At 38.3% G+C, this 18,968-nt stretch overlaps 1 long non-coding RNA gene across 1 annotated transcript in view; it reads right to left on the reverse strand.

The window, feature by feature from the left end:
* Positions 1 to 4,400: 4,400 nt before the first annotated feature.
* LOC129647747 (uncharacterized) overlaps positions 4,401 to 18,968 on the reverse strand; it is a 127,221-nt gene continuing 112,653 nt past the window's right edge. The window contains exon 4 of the long non-coding RNA XR_008712479.1: positions 4,401 to 5,373. This is a non-coding gene — a long non-coding RNA (uncharacterized LOC129647747). The remainder of the gene's footprint in view (positions 5,374 to 18,968) is intronic.

The raw sequence follows: 18,968 nt of genomic DNA on the forward strand, positions 1-18,968 counted from the left end.
ATATTTTTAAAATGCTAACTGACTAGGAACATCTTAAATTAACAATTAATAGCTGAAAACTGATTAGCTAGCATGTTAATACTAACATGAGCTGAGTATTCTTCCATGTGATAAGTTCTGTAATTAAAGTTCACTAGTGTTTGTTATTTTATTTCCAGGGACTTTAGCATTATATAATGTTAGCATATTTTAAACATTCATAGTATAATTACATTGAATTTGACTCATTACTCAAATCCTCAAAATATTTCATTGCTAGGAATGTAGGAAAAAATTTAATACAATAATTTTTAATTTAGTGATACAACAGATGGCCTAATTCTTACCTAAAAGGATTTTTGTATTTTTCTTCTATTTCTTGACTTTCACCATTTCACCTAAATTTTGGACTCTGCCTTGCCCACTACCACAATTTTCATTTTGACCTTGGAGATCCTATTGAATTTTAATGCCTAGCTTAAATTCTTTTAAATTATTTTTTCATGAGAAAGTCAACAAATTAACTATAAAAGTTTAGCCCATATGGTATTATTGTGCTCAGTTGCAAAATTATGTGCGATTCTTTGTGACCCCATGGACTGTAGCCTGCCAGGCTCCTCTGTCCATGGGATTTCCTAGGCAAGAATACTGGAATGGGTTTCCGTTTTCTTCTCCAGTGGTATTATTAAGAGTCATTTTAAAAGGAAATTATAAATCTATAATATAAATGTAATTTTTTTACTCTCTACAAAAGACTCACTTTATTATTTTTGCATAAGTTCAAGTTGTATAATTATGATTTGTTACACATATGTTTTGCAAAAGAATGACCACTAAAAGATTAATTGACACCTCCATCACCTTATCTAATTACCTCTTTTTTTGTAGTGAGAAAATTTAAGAATATACTTAGCATCTTTCAAGTATATAATAGAGTGTGGTTGACTATAAACACCATGGTATACATTAGATCTTCAGAATGTATTCCTCTTATAACTGGAAGTATGTACCTTTTGACCAACATTTTCCCATTTCCTCCACCTCCCAACTCCTGACAAATTATGTGTGCATGCCTGTTACCCACTGTAGGGGTGAACCTGACTCCTCCTGGTTCCTGTGTTTGGTGCTGATGACAGAATCAAGGCCAAATGAGGCTGTAGTTGATCCCTTAGGGTACAGAGCTGTTTCTAGGTTTCCAGTAGGGACAATGGTCAGAAAGTCAACTGCCTTGATGTGGATCTCTCTTTTCAAAATGACTCTCTCCATTGCATCCTCCTTGGACTGCCCTGAGGATTCTCAGTCTCCTACCCAAATCCAGCAGCTGCCATAAAGGCACTTCTGTCTGTGGATGAATGTCAAGATCTTGTTGATGGAGGATGGTGATGGTGGTGGAATACAAGCTACAAGATGTCATATTCACACCTCTGGTTGATGTCACTCCTCAGAGGTGATACTTTTAGATTGAACTTCCAACAATATAAAAGTGTGTTACTATCAACCCAGAGCCTTGGTACTAAATTGTTGGCTATTAAGATAAAGAAATATGAGGGTCACTGGTACCCATAGGGGGCTCCACGTTGCTCCCTGGGCTCCTACTTGGTTTATACTGTGTAGCATTAGTGATATGAAATCTCCAGATAGAGCATTGGAAATACCATACTGTCCCAATGTTGTGACTACCATCACTATTTATTTATTCAGCTTAACTCACTTTAGTTACATTTATAAATAAATATTATTCAAAACTTTTCTGATACAACTAAATCACTTTGTATTGTCAGAGACAATACAAAGACAGGCAATGCCAAAGAATGCTCAAACTACTGCGCATTTACACTCATCTCACATGCTAGCGAAGTGATGCTCAAAATTCTCCAAGCATGCCTTCAACAGTACATGAACCGTGAACTTTCAGATGTTCAAGCTGGATTTAGAAAAGGCAGAGGAACCAGAGAGCAAATTGCCAACATCCGCTGGATCATTGAAAAAGCAAGAGAGTTCCAGAAAAAATTCTGCTTTATTGACTATGACAAAGTCTTTGACTGTGTGGATCACAATAAACTGTGGAAAATTCTGAAAGAGATGGGAATATCAGACCACCTGACCTGCCTCTTGAGAAACCTATATGCAGGTCAGGAAGCAACAGTTAGAACTGGACATGGAACAACAGACTGGTTCCAAATAGGAAAAGGAATATGTCAAGGCTATATATTGTCACCATGCTTATTTAACTCATATGCAGAGTACATTATGAGAAATGCTAGGCTGGATGAAGCATAAGCTGGAATCAAGATTGCCAGGAGAAATATCAGTAACCTTAGATATGCAAATAACACACCCTTATGGCAGAAAGCAAAGAACTAAAAAGCCTCTTGATGAAAGTGAAAGTGGAGAGTGAAAAAATTGGCTCAAAACTCAACATTCAGAAAACAAAGATCATGGCATCTGGTCCCATCACTTCATGACAAATAGATGGGGAAACAGTGGAAACAGTGACAGACTTTATTTTGGGGTGCTCCAAAGTCACTGCAAATGGTGACTGCAGCCATAAATTTAAAAACCACTTGCTCCTTGGAAGAAAAGTTATGACCAACCTAGATATCATATTAAAAAGCAGAGACATTACTTTGCCAACAAAGGTCTGTCTAGTCAAAGCTATGGTTTTTCCAGCAGTCAGGTATGGATGTGAGAGTTGGACTATAAAGAAAGCTGAGCACCAAAGAACTGACACTTTTGAATTGTGGTGTCAGAGAAGACTCTTGAGAGTCCCTGGACTGCATGGCGATCCAATCAGTCAGTCCTAAAGGAAAACAGTCCTGAATATTCATTGGAAGGACTGATGCTGAAGCTGAAACTCCAATACTTTGGCCACCTGATGTGAAGAACTGACACATTTGAAAAGACCCTGATGCTGGGAAAGATTGAGGGCAGGAGGAGAAGGGGACGACAGAGGATAAGGTGGTTGGATGGCATCATTGACTCAATGGACATGAATCTGAGTAAACTCCAGGTGTTGGTAACGGACAAGGAGGCCTCGCGTGCTACAGTCCACGGGGTCGCAAAGAGTTGGACACGACTGAACATCTGAACTGAACTAATTGTCAGAAAATGACTACCTAGAATGAGAAATATCATCTTAGTGAATCAATCAATCAAATGTATGGTGAGTTATGAAAGGACTGTGAATGAATATATCTTTTTATGAAAAATTGTATAGCTTAGGTATATACCAGACTGCAGCCTTTCAAAGAATTACCTTGTAAAGCTTTATTCTTATTCCAGCATAATTTTCATTGTTCAAAATACCTTCCTAATTCTCTTTATAGCCTTACCTCCAAAATCACTTTACATTCCATGCAAAAAAAGCAACTCCATTATACTTGAATCACATCTAGATTTTCAATCACCTGTTTCCCAGTTTGATCTTCCACTTTATAAGAATGAATCTCAAAGTTCTTGGAAGATTCTTACAATCAAATTCACTTTCACTTATTAAAATAATTTGGCCTCCTTGATTATATGTAAAGTTCTCTTTACTATACATCTGCTCCTCTCTTAAACAGGATGCAAGAAAAATTAAGGACTTAGAGGACACAGCGAGAAAGACAAGTGACCGTATATCAACTGGATCTAAATGTATCTGTTGCCATGTAAGGGTCTGAAATGCAAGAAAGATTCAAGCAACACTTATTTTTGTATCAAAGACAGTACTAATGGAAACACCTGTCCTGACTTGTCATTTAGAAAATGAAAACTCAGAGGAACTCCCTTTGATCTCTCCCAGATCTATTGTGACCTTGTCAGTGAAGAGTCCAACACAGACTCTCTTGGAGAGTGCGCCTCAGAATGCCCATGAATGCAGCAAATGCTTATCCCACACAGAACTGGAGACTGAAAGTTTAAATTGCAGTGAGGAACTCAAGGCCTCATCTGTTTGCTGTTACAACACACAGGGTGCACTCATAAATTCCAAAACACACAGTTGCTTCTTTGATGTCTTTTCCTGAGAAAGTTGTTATCCCAAACTAGACAGGTTTTCCTCTATGGGTGCAAACTTGGTCTGAATTATTTAGAAAGAGAATCACTTTTCAGAAAGAGAATGCCATCATATAGGACTGTATTGTTCAAATCTGGCAAAACATCTTACTTTTATCACTGAGCATATTCAGGCCAACAACACGACAAAGATTGCAACATCTTCAAGCACATAGTTATAAAAGTAGAAAAATTTTTATTTCAATAATTTTGAAAGATGTATTCAATACAGGCATTTCAAAATATTTATAACAGCAGATGCTCCATGGGACTAAATTGACTTCTGAGGTAACTTTCAAAGGCAATGAGCAAGATGATGGTTTGTTATAAAATATAGGTCTTATGATCTCATAATGTATATACTTAACATTCATTCACTGGTTAAAGACACTTCTTCTAGACTCTCAGTAAGTATCAGGGAATTGTTTTGTGGCTTTCTCTTAGGCAGTAAACACGGTTATGCTCTGAATGAAAGTAGTCATTGACTGTCTAATAGCATCAATTGGGGAACACAAAACTAAAATAAACTAATTTTGATATTATGCTTGTATAAAATCACAATATTGAGACACCAAATTTTCCTAAATAGATACAAAGCAAGTTTCAGGGAGGTAAGTATACCCTGTAAGATAAAGAGCTAGATGCACAAATAGATAGAAGATAGATAGATGATAGATGAATAGATTGATAGATAAATGGATTATGATAAAGACATAATAGATTATGGAGGTCATTTAGTCACTGTCCAACTCTTGCAATACCATGGACTGTAGCCCACCAGGCTCCTCTGTCCATGGAATTTCCAAAGCAACAATACTGGAGTGTGTTGCCATCTCCTTCTCCACGGGATCTTCCAGACCCAGGGATTGAACCCGTGTCTCCTGCATTGCAGGCAGATTCTTTACCACTGAGCCACCAGGGAAGCCTTTAATAGATGATAGATAGGCAGATGGCCTCATAATCCATCCACACTAGTGTTCTACTTTATTAATATTATAAAATATCTCCAGACTTGTTTCCTCCTTCCATGGAGTTTTTCCCTCCCCAACTACTTATTAGTTACTTATATTCATGTACATGCTATAAAAGAGTTTTGTTGTATAAAGTATATAGAAGTGCATTAGAACAAGAATGTTACTGAAAAATAATATAAATGGCCACAAAATTGTGGTGCAAAACACATGCATAAGAGCTTGAGACAAAGTACAGAGAACTTCAGAGGGCAAGTTTAGTCTTAACAGGAGATGGATCCTTTGCAAAGTTGTTCTTGTCTGACTGCAGAGGAATCTTTAGACAACTAGAACTTCCTTTTCCTTTTCTCCATCTTCATTTCCTGGTGTCCACGTGAAGATTGAAGGCCTGTGTGAGAATTTGGAAAGCTTTGGTTACTGATGTAATACCTAAATCTGTTACCAAACTCATCTTCCCACTTAGGGATATTTGTATACAAATAAAAAAATCTTACATAACCCAGCCTACTAGCTGCTTAATGAATGAACTTTACACACAATAAGAAGCTAAGGGAACTTCCTTGGTGGTCCAGTGGTTAAGAATGAATCCATCTTCCAATGCAGGGGACAAGGATTTGATACCTGGTCAGGGAACTAAAGGGCTTTCCCGGTGGCTCAGACAGTAAAGAAACTGCCTACAATGCAGGAGACCCAGGTTTGATTCCTGGGTCAAGAAAATCCCCTGGAGAAGGAAATGGCTACCCACTCCAGGATTCTTTCCTGGAGAATTCCATGGACTGAGGAGCTTCCCAAGTGACTCAGTGGTAAAGAATCTGCATGTTAACACAGGAGGTGCAAAAGACACAGGTTCGATCACTGAGTCAGGAAGAGGTCTTGGAGAAGGAAATGGCAATCCATCCCAGTATCCTTGCCTAGAAAATTCCATGGACAGAGGAGTCTGGCGGTCTACAGTCAATGGGGTCACAAAGAGTCAGACATGACTGAGCGACTAAAGAACAACAGGGAACTAAAATCCCACATGCCACAGGGCAACTAAGCCTGCACACCACAACTGGAAAAAGCCTGTATGCCACAACAAAGACCTAGTGCTGCCAAAGAAAGAAACTAGAGAAGGAATACCGGGGAAAGGAGTGCGTCTCTGAACTTTCAAAAGTATTTCCGCTTCACAGATTCAAATACAACTTGTGAGTTGGGCACTTCTGAAGCTGAGACAAGGAAGAACAGATATATTTCTGGGCTCATTCCTTTAAAACAGGAAGCCGAGTACAAAGGCATCATGGAGGCATCTAGCCTCTTACTAGATCTGCCTGATCATCCATTTCCTCTTCTGCAAAACTGGGGTGAAAGTGTTTCTCTGAAGCATTTGTTTGTGTTAAGGATTCAGTGAATAAATCCAAGTAGGGTGCATTGTCTGGCACATCGTAAGGACTCCACACATGAGAGATAGTGAAAGGAAGAGGGAGACACCAGAAGGAGGGGGAGAGGAGGAAGTCAGGTCTCTGGCAATCCTACCAGAAAAGAAGGAGGCCATTAATGCCTCCACAGGACCCCATCGGTCCCACTCTTGATCAATGTGCTCTTCTCCTTCGAGTCTGATTCCAGGGATTCACAACCTTAGCTGTACATTAAAATTGCCTGGAAGGCTTAAAATCCTGGTGCTCAGGCTGCCCTTCAAATCAGTGAAATCAGAAACCCTAGAAATTCAAAACTAGCAGCAAAAATTTATAAATCTCTGTAATGTTAAGAACAATTACTCTGTTCCACCCTTGGCTTCACATTCTCTCTCTCTCTTTTTTTTTTTTTGGCTGTTTGCCAATAGAACTTTATTTTACAGTCGATCCTTGCTCATTTTCATATTCTTAACCATCATCCATTGAGTGCTTGTTGGCTCTGGGATGGCACTTTAGGCCTGGTAAATCTAAAATATGCTGGAAACAATTTTTTTAATGAGCATATTTTTTTAGCAAAAGACAGTGGATGTATTAAAGCACATAACTTTAGACTTCTTGGCATTGTTGTCTGCGTGCCTGCTAAGTCGCTTTAGTCACACTTGACTCTCCGCAACCCTATGGACTGTAGCCCATCAGGCTCCTCTCTCCATGGGATTCTCCAGACAAAAATACTGGAGTGGGTTGCCATGCCCTCCTCTAGGGCATCTTCCCTACCCAGGGATGAACCCACGTCTCTAGTAGCTCCAACATTGGCAGGTGGGTTCTTTACCACTAGTGCCACTTGGGAAGTCTATGTTAGGCTCATTTTTCAAAATAGGAGCCAAGTTATCCCCTAACATTGTTGTTGTTATTCAGTCACTAAGTCATGTCTGACTCTTTATGACTCCATGAACCCTGCCCACCAATGGAGGGTTGCCATGCCCTTCTCCAGGGGATTTTCCCTACTTAAGGATTGAATCCCATCTCTTACATTACAAGCAGATTCTTTACCCTCTGAGCCACCAGGGAAGTCCCATCCCTAATATATTGACTCACAAATAAAAAATGTCTTGACTGGGAGAAAAGAAAGTGAGAGGCACTCAGTCGTGTCCAACTCTTTGTGACTATTTGCGAATTCTCCAGGCCAGAATACTGGAGTGGGTAGCCTTTCCTTTCTCCAAGGGATCTTCCCAACCCAGGGTTCAAGCCCAGGTCGCCCACATTGCATGCAGATTCTTTACCAGCTGAGGCACAAGGGAAGCCCTTGACTGGGAGAAGAATATATAATATGACTTGGAGCTCAAGGTCAGCCTAATATTTAAGGTTTATATGCATTTCCAGAAGGAGAAGTTTTAAAGTTCAGACCTATAGGGATTTTTCCAAATGCTCCTTCAATAAAGCTTTGCTCTGGATCACTTACATGTTTAGAAAGTGGCTGTTGATGGCTAAATTATGAGCCATAAAATGTATTTGTAAAATTACACAACCAAGCAAGAATTCTCAGAATCTCCTCTCAGAAATATCATATGCAAATTTTTGTTTCACTTGATGCTGATTTGAGTAAAATTTATTTCTATCATCTTAGAAATAAATTAGAGAAATGAAAATAGATCTAAGTTTTGAAAGCATGTTAAAAAAGAAAAACATTACCTACCTGAGCATGAAAAGAAAAAAAGATTTATGTTTTCTTACCACTATGGGAAAATGGTTACAATTATGAACAAGCCCTTTAAGGTAATAAATAAATTTTTCATAAGTCATCATTTTTTACTAGCTGTTATAATCATTTTCTCCTTACTGTATTCTCCAACTTGCCAGTAACATCATTTTAACATTCTTATGTAACCAGCTATGTTCTACTATGTGGCCTAATATTTCACTTTAATATCCATTCATTTTCAACAGCTTGAGCTCTCTGAGGCCTTGCAGAAGCACTCCGTCTCTGGTGAAGTGTCAGTTTAAGTGTGATGTATTATTCAGCTTGGTAAAGGAGGTGTAACCACTCAGTGGCAATCATGAGAATCACAGGAAAAAACGTGTACAAACATCTGGGGCCCGAAAGTCATTTCACTGGCTCACAGCGTCAGGCTTTGCTAACGGATCTTATTTAAAGTACAGGACACTACTTATACATTTTTTAAAATCCTATACTACACAACTAAAAGGACATTCTATTTCAATTTCAAAATTACAATATTGCACACAGTGCAGAAAGCGAGGTCCTCAACGTGACCTACTGATAGTTCTGAAGCTGGCATTGCAGGGGAGGCAGCCGGAAACAGGATGCAAATGCCACTGTCTTCTCTTTTTCACAACCGAAAGCTCAGTATTCATCCTAACAGATGTAGGTGAATGTTGCTGGCTGTTGTACTTACATAACAGGAAGACAGTCTGCAGGCTGTGGACTCAGAAAGCCCAAAGCAAAATCTTACTTTGCAACCATGGGCAAATCCCTTGTCTATCCCTCAGCTTCCTCATTAGGTACATGATATTGAGTTGGCCAAAAAGCTGTTTGGGTCTTTCCATAAGACAGTATGGAAAAAAACCCAAACAAACATTTTGACTAACCCAAAATTATCGCTCAAATTATTTGCTGCTTCATCCTAAGGGAGAATTATACTCTCTTGCTTCACTGTCTTCAGATTTGCATGTGTGTCTTGCTTTGGCCAATGATGTGGACAGAAGGGAGATAAAATAGAAAGGCAGATAGTGTATGGTATTGACCTCCAGGGTAAGCAGTGTGAACTCTGTCCCACGGCCAGGCAGTCAGGGAAGGTTCATGAGCCAGGTTGTGACATACAACCACTACAACATCCACAGTGATGGTAATGACAGATTTCGATTGAACACTCACAGTAGGTCACACCCAGGGCCGAGGGTGCAGGCCTTGCTTATTGTATCTGGAGCATCACACTGGAAGGAGTGTTCTGTGGTCCGCAGAAGTTAAGAAACAGTCCAGTGGCACAGAGTCAGATAGCAGTGAGTCTGGCTGGCCCCTGCAGCTCTTGACTCCAAAGCTGCAGTTCTTCAATGGCACAGTGAGGTTGCGAGGTCAGCGGGGCTGGAGGGAGGTGGTTCTGGTGCCACCTGTGGCTGGTACAGATGGGGAGAGTCAGGATGCATGGTGGGCATTGCAGGTTGGGGGTCGGGGATCTGGACTTGGGTACCAGCACTGGGCTTCACAGGTGGCGCTAGTGGTAAAGAAACTGCCTACCAATGCAGGAGATGTAAGAGACTTGAGTTCAATCTCTGGGTCTGGAAAATCTCCTGGAGGAGGGCGTGGCAACCCACTCCAGTATTCTTGCCTGGAGAATCCCATGGACAGAGGAGCCTGATGGACCCAGTCCATAGAATCATAAAGAGTCAGACATGACTGAAGTGACTTAGCAAGCAGCACACACATGTGACATAAAGTGGCCCTTGCTACTTTAGAGCAGTAGCATTAAGAGCCATGATATAATTCCACCATGATCTCTCTTATCTGGACCACAAAATCGGGATGTCTGAATGGAAACTGATCCCTTTACCAGGTTTCATGGGGCAAGACTGCTGCTTGCTCCAATAGACATGGTATGAGACAAAAATAAACCTCTGTGGGTAAAAGCCCAGACTGATTTATCCATCTCACATAATGAGGATAATGATAGTACTTAACAAGCTAGACTGTGTGAGTGCTAAATGAGAAAATACCCATAGAGAAATTACAAAGTGTCTGGCACACGGAAAGCATTCAATATTAGCCATTGTTATTATGGACATACCTCAGGGGTACAGTTCCAGACCACCTCAAGAAAGTAATTATCACAACAAAGTGAGTCCCACAAATTTCATGGTATCCCAGTGTATATATAAGTTATATTTGTACTATATTGCCTTCTATTAAATATGCAATAGAATTATGTCTTAAAAAGTACATACTTTAATTTTAAAATATTGCTAAAAACTATTAACCATCATCTGAGCATTCAGTGAGATATAATCTTTTTGCAACAGTTACATCAAAGATCACTGATCACAGACCATCATAACAATTATAATACTAATAAAAGTCTGAAATACTGCAAGAATTCCCAAGATGTGACACAGACATGAAGTGAGCAAATGTTGTTGGAAAAGTGGAGCTGATAGGCTTGCTCAACACAAGGCTGCCACAAGCCTTCAGTTTGAAAAAAAAAACACAATATCCATGAAGTGAAATACAGAGAAATGCAATAAAATGAGGTACGATTGTATGAATATCACAAAAATATCTAAGTTAAAGATGTGGGGGTGATGATGAGACTATCTGCCTCTTACAAACGTGATGGGTTCCCTTATAGCTCAGACAGTAAAGAATCTGCCTGCAAAGCAGGAGTCCAGGGTTTGATCCCTGCGTCAAAAAGATCTCCTGAGGGAGGGCACGGGAACCCACTCCAGTATTCTTGCCTGGAGAATTCCATGGCCAGAGGAGCCTGGTGGGCTACAGTCCATGGGGTCGCAAAGAGTTGGACATGACTAAGCAACTAACATTTTTGCTTCTATCCCTTCTTCACCAAAAAAAAAAAAAAGTCACAAATTAGATTTAAATTATGTCTTCTCTCCTACCTGTCCACTTGAGAATTGCTAATCCAGTTATAATCATTCACTGATTAAATCATCTTTGTAAGCGGATAGGGCTGCCAGATTTAGCAAATTAAAATGGAAGATCCTTAGTAACATTTTAATTTCAGATAAACAAGGAACTTTTTTCAGGTAAGCATATCCCCATGTAATATTTTAACAAATACGTTGTTCATCTGAGATAGAAACACAACTGGTGTCCTGTGTTACATTTATAACTATTAACTGGAAGAACGTGCTTTCCCGGGCTGTAGTTACAATATGTCTTCCATTCCCTCTTTGTCATTAAGCTTTTGGATCCTGAAGTAGGTTGGAAAAAGCATTTGGCATCAAGAGGGGAGAATGGAGGAGGTGGTGGGATGTATTGGGAGATTGGGATTGTCATATAAACACTACAATGTATAAAATAGATAACTAATGAGAACCCATTGTATAGCGCAGGGAACTCTACTCAATGCTCTTGTGGTAACCTAAATGGGAAGGAAATCCAAAAAGAGGGGATATATGTACAGTTGATTCACTTTGCTATACAGAAGAAACTAATACAACATTGTAAAGCAACTGTACTCCAATAATATTTTTTTTTAAAACTATTGGAACCATAGACACATTTTGTTGTAGAAATGTAACTGTGCCAGTACCATGCACCAAAAGAAACACTAGGTTAAGGACCAAAATACTTAGGTTTTAGTCCAAGTTCTCTGACTAACTGGTTTTTCATTCTTCAGCAAAATTCTTGTATTTCTCTAAGTTTCAGTTTCCTCATTAGTAAAGTAGGAAAGTTGGATTTAAAATTTTTCTAAGGTATCTTTTAGTTTAAAATTTTAAAAATCTTCAAAGGGATATTTACAACAAAAACTTTCTATTTAAATCATAGGAGTTCTTACAAAGCTTTCAAAATAGAAAGGTATAGCATCATGCTGATTAGGTCTTAGTCCATTAAGGTCTGTTCCCCTTCCCAAATATAACGAACAATGGTTTAATATCAGCTTTCACCATGCCAGATACTTTATAAATATTAATTGATTTAAACCTTATAATTGTTCAATGAAGTAAATGCTATTAATGTATCCATTTTAGAGATGAAACTGTGGCCAGAGAAATTGAATAATTTGTTATGACCCCACAACATGTGTGGAAACCCCAGAATTTGAATCCAAGTAATCTAGCTTTATCTTCTCTGTAGGAAAACATCATATACTTCTCACAGAAGCATAAAACCAAACTAATAAATAATAATGTCAAGCTTAAAATAATTACTAAGCTTTATGGAGATGAGTGGGTAAGTTCTAGCATAAACAACTGACCTTCCATATAAATGTCACTTTGAGTGACAAAGCCCCTAGAGTTGTGCCCTATCCTAGGTATTAAGTAAATGCTGTTGAATGAACATGTCAGTAAAGAGGCTTATACCTTGGACTGATTTCAGCTTCAGAGTTTTAATATTTTGACTAAATTGCATAGAAACTTTGGAATTGTATGGAACAACTTTGCATGGTAGTTACAGTACATCCTATACAATGATGGTCAAATTGAGCTGAAAATTCTCAAAAGAGCAACCATTTAGACTCAACCACAACCTTTCATTGTACTTGAGCCATGAGCAACTGAGACAGCAGCCCCAGTGAATAGTTCTATTTTCTGTGGTGGCCTCTGAGACCAGGGAAAGAGACACTCAGGATCGATGCTTAATTATGCCAGCTAGCCAAAGGCCAGAGCATGTAGTGAGACTGTGATATAACATGAATAATGAGGACAAACTTAGAAATTGAAGGAGGATTATAGAAGTTAGTGACATTATTACAGGGTACACAGTGGCAGCAAGTAGGAGCTTTAGTGTAAAAAGTGGCAGCTTTAGTGTAAATCAGCAATGCTTCATAAATGAAATTAACTCTAAATTTCTCATGAATTCACCTCACAGGATAAGTACTATTCTCCAAGGTGGCACAAATGGATTGTTGAGCCCTAAGGCTCACAGAGATACTGCAAGAAATCTATAGTCCATGTATTCATCAAAAATTATCTGTATCCTGAATATATTATATGTATCATACACATTGTTACAAATACTTGCCATATACATTTGCATGCAGGTGTGATTAATAAAACAAAAAAAGTAAAAAAATATTTAGAGAGTTTGGGGAAGTTATTTTTCATTCTATTTTTTAAAAATCCATCCATAGATCCTAGTATCATACCTAGGATACTAGTATCCTAGTAGATCTGACAACATTCTTACTTTTAAAAAGATTAAGAAGCCAGATTCAAAAGTATTTGATATTAAAGCTATTTTCTACACAATTTGTTTTGAGAAACTTTCAGATAGGACCTTTGTTCAAAGATAGTCCCCAACCCAGGTGTTTTGAAATTTCACCCTCAGACTTTCTAGTTGCTTTAAACAAACCCAGCATTTTGAGAGCAATTGTATTTAAGAGGCTGCACACTTCCTTTACATGGTCAAAATATATGCAGCATGATGTAAGATTTTGTTTCTGAACAATTTAGGCTGTTATTATATGACCTATTTTCATATTTTTTAAAGAATTTGTATGTGCAAGGGAACATGTGTATTTTATTTTCCTCCCACTACCCCAATATTTAATGACAATATTTTATTGACAATCTCACATTTTGCAAGAAATAAAGAACCAACATTTTGTCAAGTGGGTTACAAATCAATACTGTAAAATCTTACTAAATTCTATAACATCCTAAAGGTATAGATGTTAATATTCTCATTTTCACAAATAAAGAGAAAGAAACTTAGAAGCTGTCTGGCCAAAGGTCCTTTGGGCTAAGTGGCCGAGTCAACACTTGACCCCAGAGTTCTGAAGCCCTTCATCTTTCTACTATAATTTAAGACAGGCATCAGGTATGAGCCAAATCTGGCCCACCATCTATTTTTGTATGACCTGCAATGTAAAGATGATTTTTACATCTTTACATACTTGTAATGGCTAAATGACCACGTGCATAATATCTGCAATTCTTTTCTCTTGATCCACGCAGTCTAAAATGTTTACTATCTAGCTCTTTATAGGAAAAGCTTGACAATTCCCGATTTAGACTCCCAAGATTTAGCTCCCAAGAGCTTTTCACAGGGCTGCCATTAGGAATATTTATGCAAATCACACATGTAATGTAAGACTTTCCAGAAGATATATTTTAAAGGTAAAAAGAAATAGATGACAATAGAAAAGTACAATGAAACTAAAACCTGGCTCTTTGAAAAGATAAAATTGGTAAACCATTAGCCAGACTCATCAAGAAAAAAAGGTTGTTGTTGCTGTTGTTGTTGTTCGGTCGCTAAGTCGTGTCCAACTCTCTGTGACTCCACGGACTGCAGAACCCCAGGCTCTTCTGTCCTCCACTATCTCCCAATGTTTGCTAAAATTCATGTCTATTAAGTTGGTGAGAAAAAAAGGGAGAGGTCCCAAATCAATAAAATTAAGAATGAAGAAGGAGTTCAATCAACACCACAGAAATACATAAGGACTATAAGAGACTGCTATGAACAACTAGATGACAAGAAAATGAACAACCTAGAAGAAATGGACAAATTCTTAGAAAGGACAATCTCCCCAAATGGAACCAGGAAGAAATAGAAAACATCAACAGACCAATCACAAGCACTGAAATTGAATTAGTAATTTAAAAACTCCCAAAAACCAAAGTCCAAGACCTGATGGCTTCACAGGTGAATTCTGCCAAATATTTGGAGAAGAGTTAACCTATCCTTCTCAAATTATTTCAAGAAACTGCAGAGGAAGGAACATTTTCAAACTCGTGCTATGAGGCCAGTATCATCCTGATACCAAAACCAAAGGAGCCATAAGAAAGAAAAGTACAGGCCAATAACACTGATGAGCATAGATGTAAAAATCTTCAAAAAATATTAGAAAATTCAATCTAATGATACATTAAACAGATCATACACCATGACCAAGTGGAATTTATCCCAGAGATTCAAGGATTTTTTAATATCTACAAATCAATCAGTGTGACTGATGTATTACATCAACAGATTGAATAATAAAAACCATATGACCATCTCAACAGATGCAGAGAAAGTTTTTCACAAAATTCAACATCTATTTATGATAAAAAAAAAACTCTCCAGAAAGTGGACATAAAAGGAACATATCTCAACATTATTGATGCCATATATACGACAAACCCACAGCTAACATCATACTCAATGATGAAAAGCTGAGATTAATTTTAATAATATATTTAATTTGATCTGATGGCTCCAAAATGCAATCACCATAACAATGCAATTTCAACATGCAATCAACATAAAAAACAATAAGACATTTTATAATTTTTTTCATAATAAATCTTTGCTATCTAGTGTGTATTTCACTCGGGGTAATGGCACCCCACTCCAGTACTCTTGCCTGGAAAATCCCATGGATGAAGGAGCCTGGTAGGCTGCAGTCCATGGGGTCGCTAAGAGTCTGATACAACTGAGTGACTTCACTTTCACTTTTCACTTTCATGCATTGGAGAAGGAAATGTCAACCCACTCCAGTGTTCTTGCCTGGAGAATCCCAGGGACGGGGGAGCCTGGTGGGCTGCTGTCTATGGGGTCGCACAGAGTCGGACACGACTGAAGTGACTTAGCAGTAGCAGTGTATTTCACTCTTAGAGCACATTTCAATGTAGGCTAGCCACATTTAACATATTTAGGGTCCATGCCAGCCAGTGATAACTACATTGGACCACAGAGGTCCAGAGGTGGATAGCATTTTGTCCTCACACTCCTCTTTTTCTCATTAAGGATGTTTCATTAGTTTCTCCATTAAAAATTTAGCCCCAAAGAGGGGCCACACTTAACATTAGAACATCTATGCTAGCACACTATTGTCACATTCTCCCCAAAGGCAAATGTTCCTGTTATTATTCTTTTTGTGGCAACTTTCACTGATATTAAATGGATCTTTTTAACGTTAACTTGATATTTAAGTTTTTTTTAATAGTCAATCTAGGCTATAATTTGTGCTTGAGATAAGATGTATAAAGCTTATCCAACCACTTTTCAGGTCTTGATCCTGTTTCAATTTCTTTGTAGCCGTCACTGTTTAGTCACGTGAATGTGTGTTATGAAATCTCTTTGTGTGTTGTTTGTCTGTCCACCATTAACATGTAAACCTCACAGCTGCAAGGATCTGTAAGATCTTGTCTGCTTCTATATTTCAAGGGCCTAGAACAGTAGCAGACATATAATATTTGTTTAAAAAAACATGTATCAGTGGACAAAGAGGATAAAATGATTTACATATATAAGTCAAGATAAACAGAAAATGTCTCTGAAAAGAGCAATACAGTAAAAGGCAATAGCACCCAGTATGAATTGGTTTACTCAATCGATTTGGGTAAAACATGGGATTCATTGAACAGGAAAGGAAAGAACCTTGAAAGCAGAGGGGAAAGGAAAACTGATTTTGGTGGATATTTGCTTGGTAACTTTTTTTCTAGAGCTAACTAGCCAAATAAGTTACAATTGTAAAAGATTCTAAAAATACCATTGGTCTCTCATTTTTATGGATGGCTGCATCTAACTTTAATTAGACTAACAATATTTTCTACCACTGCTTCCTTCAGTGGCATACTAGGTGAGTGAGAGGAGAGTCCTGTTTTTCAGTTTATTATACACACCAGCTATTTCTCTTCCTAAAATTTCTACCAGCACTACATAGTGAAGTTAGACTAGCAAAATGGAAGTTACATTTAAATGCCCAGGAGAAAAGCCTTGAGAAAACTTTATGAAACAAAAACTTTAGTTTTCATTATATCCACCAGGCCTCCAGGTTCACCTAAGATTCCCTAAGATCCTCAGAGACCTTTTAAATGCAGTAAAATGTCTGTCTCAGGTAAAACTGGCAACACTTTAGAACAAAGGTTTCATAAGTGGTGGTTTATAAGGCATGTAGGATTTGAAAAGTACATTTCTTCTTGTCTTGAAGATATGTCTTATTAAGATGGCATACCCCCTTGGAGGCAATATTACTTTTTCAATAGTCAAGCTTGCAATAACACTATTTCTTTTGAGGAAGGCTGGGGTATTTTTATAGAGAATAGAGTGATGTTATGTGAACAAATATTATTTCAGGATATTGTAGATTTGCAGGTAGAAAGAGCTGGTCAGATTTTCAGTGCAAAGCCGGGCCGAGAGTGAGTGAAAGAAAACCATCAACCCACAGACAGCAACATTCTGTGTGAAAGTCTCTTGAAAATGTTGCTGATGTCAAAACTAAACCTCCTCACTTTAACATTTCCTTCAGGATTTTCCACACTGCTGCTGCTGCTGCTAAGTCGCTTCAGTCGTGTCCGACCCTGTGCGACCCCATAGATGGCAGCCCACCAGACTCCCCCATCCCTGGGATTCTCCAGGCAAGAACACTGGAGTGGGTTGCCATTCCACACTACAGATATACGTTAAAATTTTTCTAAAACAAGAGATATTAATCACATAATAAGTAAAACTTACCACTACCATAGACTCACTGTATCTAGAGAAGCATAGAGGCTTTTAATAATTTATGAAGCTAAATTATATATGTATATATGCATGAAAGTGTTTATTCATCTGAAGTTCCTATTCAAAATAAAACTTTGAATACTAAACCATAATTAATTGATGTGTATATTATTTATATATATATTATATTATGCATATACATGAACAGAACAATAAATATTTATGTACATATACATTGTAAACAACCACTACTATTGCTGAACAATTCTAATGTTCTTTTGTCTTGGGGATTTGTCTTTTTTTATAGACTTCCCTGATAGTTCAGTTGGTAAAGAATCCGCTTGCAATGTGGGAGACCTGGGTTCAATCCCTGGGTTGGGAAGATCCCCTGGAGAAGGGAAAGGCTACCCACTCCAGTATTCTACCCTAGAGAATCCCATGGACTGTATAGTCCATGCAGTCCATAGGGTCGCAAAGAGTCAGATACAACTGAGCGACTTTCACTTCACTTCACTTTGTCTTTTTGGCCATGCCTTGTGGCTCACGGGATCTTAGTTCCCCAAGGAGGGACTGAATCAGGGCCACAGCAGTGAAAGCACCAAGTCTTAATCACCTGACCACCAGGGAATTCCCTTTTCTAAATGTGGAAGTGATTGATTTTCTGATTAGTCTATGGTCTTTTAAAATCCCAAGTCATTTCACAGGTATTCTATACCCTTTGGGCTTCCATGGTGGCTCAGACTGTAAAGAATCTGCCTACAATGAAAGAGACCTGGGTTTGACCCAGAGTTGGGAAAATCAGATACCTTGGAAAAGGGAATGGTTACCCACTTCAGTATTCTTGCCTGGAGAATTCCATGGACAGAGGAGTCTGGTGGGCTACAGTCCATGGGGTCACATAGCTAAGTGACTAACACTTTCACTTTCTACATCCTAGACCAGGCTCTTGGCCCCTTGGTGTGTCTAATTCCAATAAATATCTCCACTTCATTTCAGTGACTCCTTGGACCTTTCCAGGCATTGGAATTTTCCATCTTAGGAGTCTTAACTCCAAATTTTTAGTATTATAGCATAACTGGAATGCATATAATTCATCAGGAAACTATGCAGCTCATTTCTGTATTTCATTGCTGCTAAATATTTCAAGAAACTTTTTTTGTTTTCTTATCTCTTAAGTGAGGCTCCAACTTACAAACCCCTGTCTTGTCAGCACCTTCCATTTCCTCCTACTTTTCTCCTTCCATTTATCCATACCTAAAAACCTAGGAAAGCCACTCACTCTCCTGAACTATACTGATACTGCTGTGCATATCTGGAGGAAAGCACAGAAACTGGGTGATTCATCCCATCGAGACTTTTAGGATCTAAAGCCATCTGGGTACCCTCTATTGGCCAGTCCAAGTTGTCCATGACTGGCTCCATTTTTCAGTATCCTGAATGTCACTCTAATCATTCATCTCATCTTTAAGT

The sequence above is a fragment of the Bubalus kerabau genome, chromosome 3 (genome assembly GCF_029407905.1).
Source record: "Bubalus kerabau isolate K-KA32 ecotype Philippines breed swamp buffalo chromosome 3, PCC_UOA_SB_1v2, whole genome shotgun sequence".
Classification (NCBI taxonomy): Eukaryota; Metazoa; Chordata; class Mammalia; order Artiodactyla; family Bovidae; genus Bubalus; species Bubalus kerabau.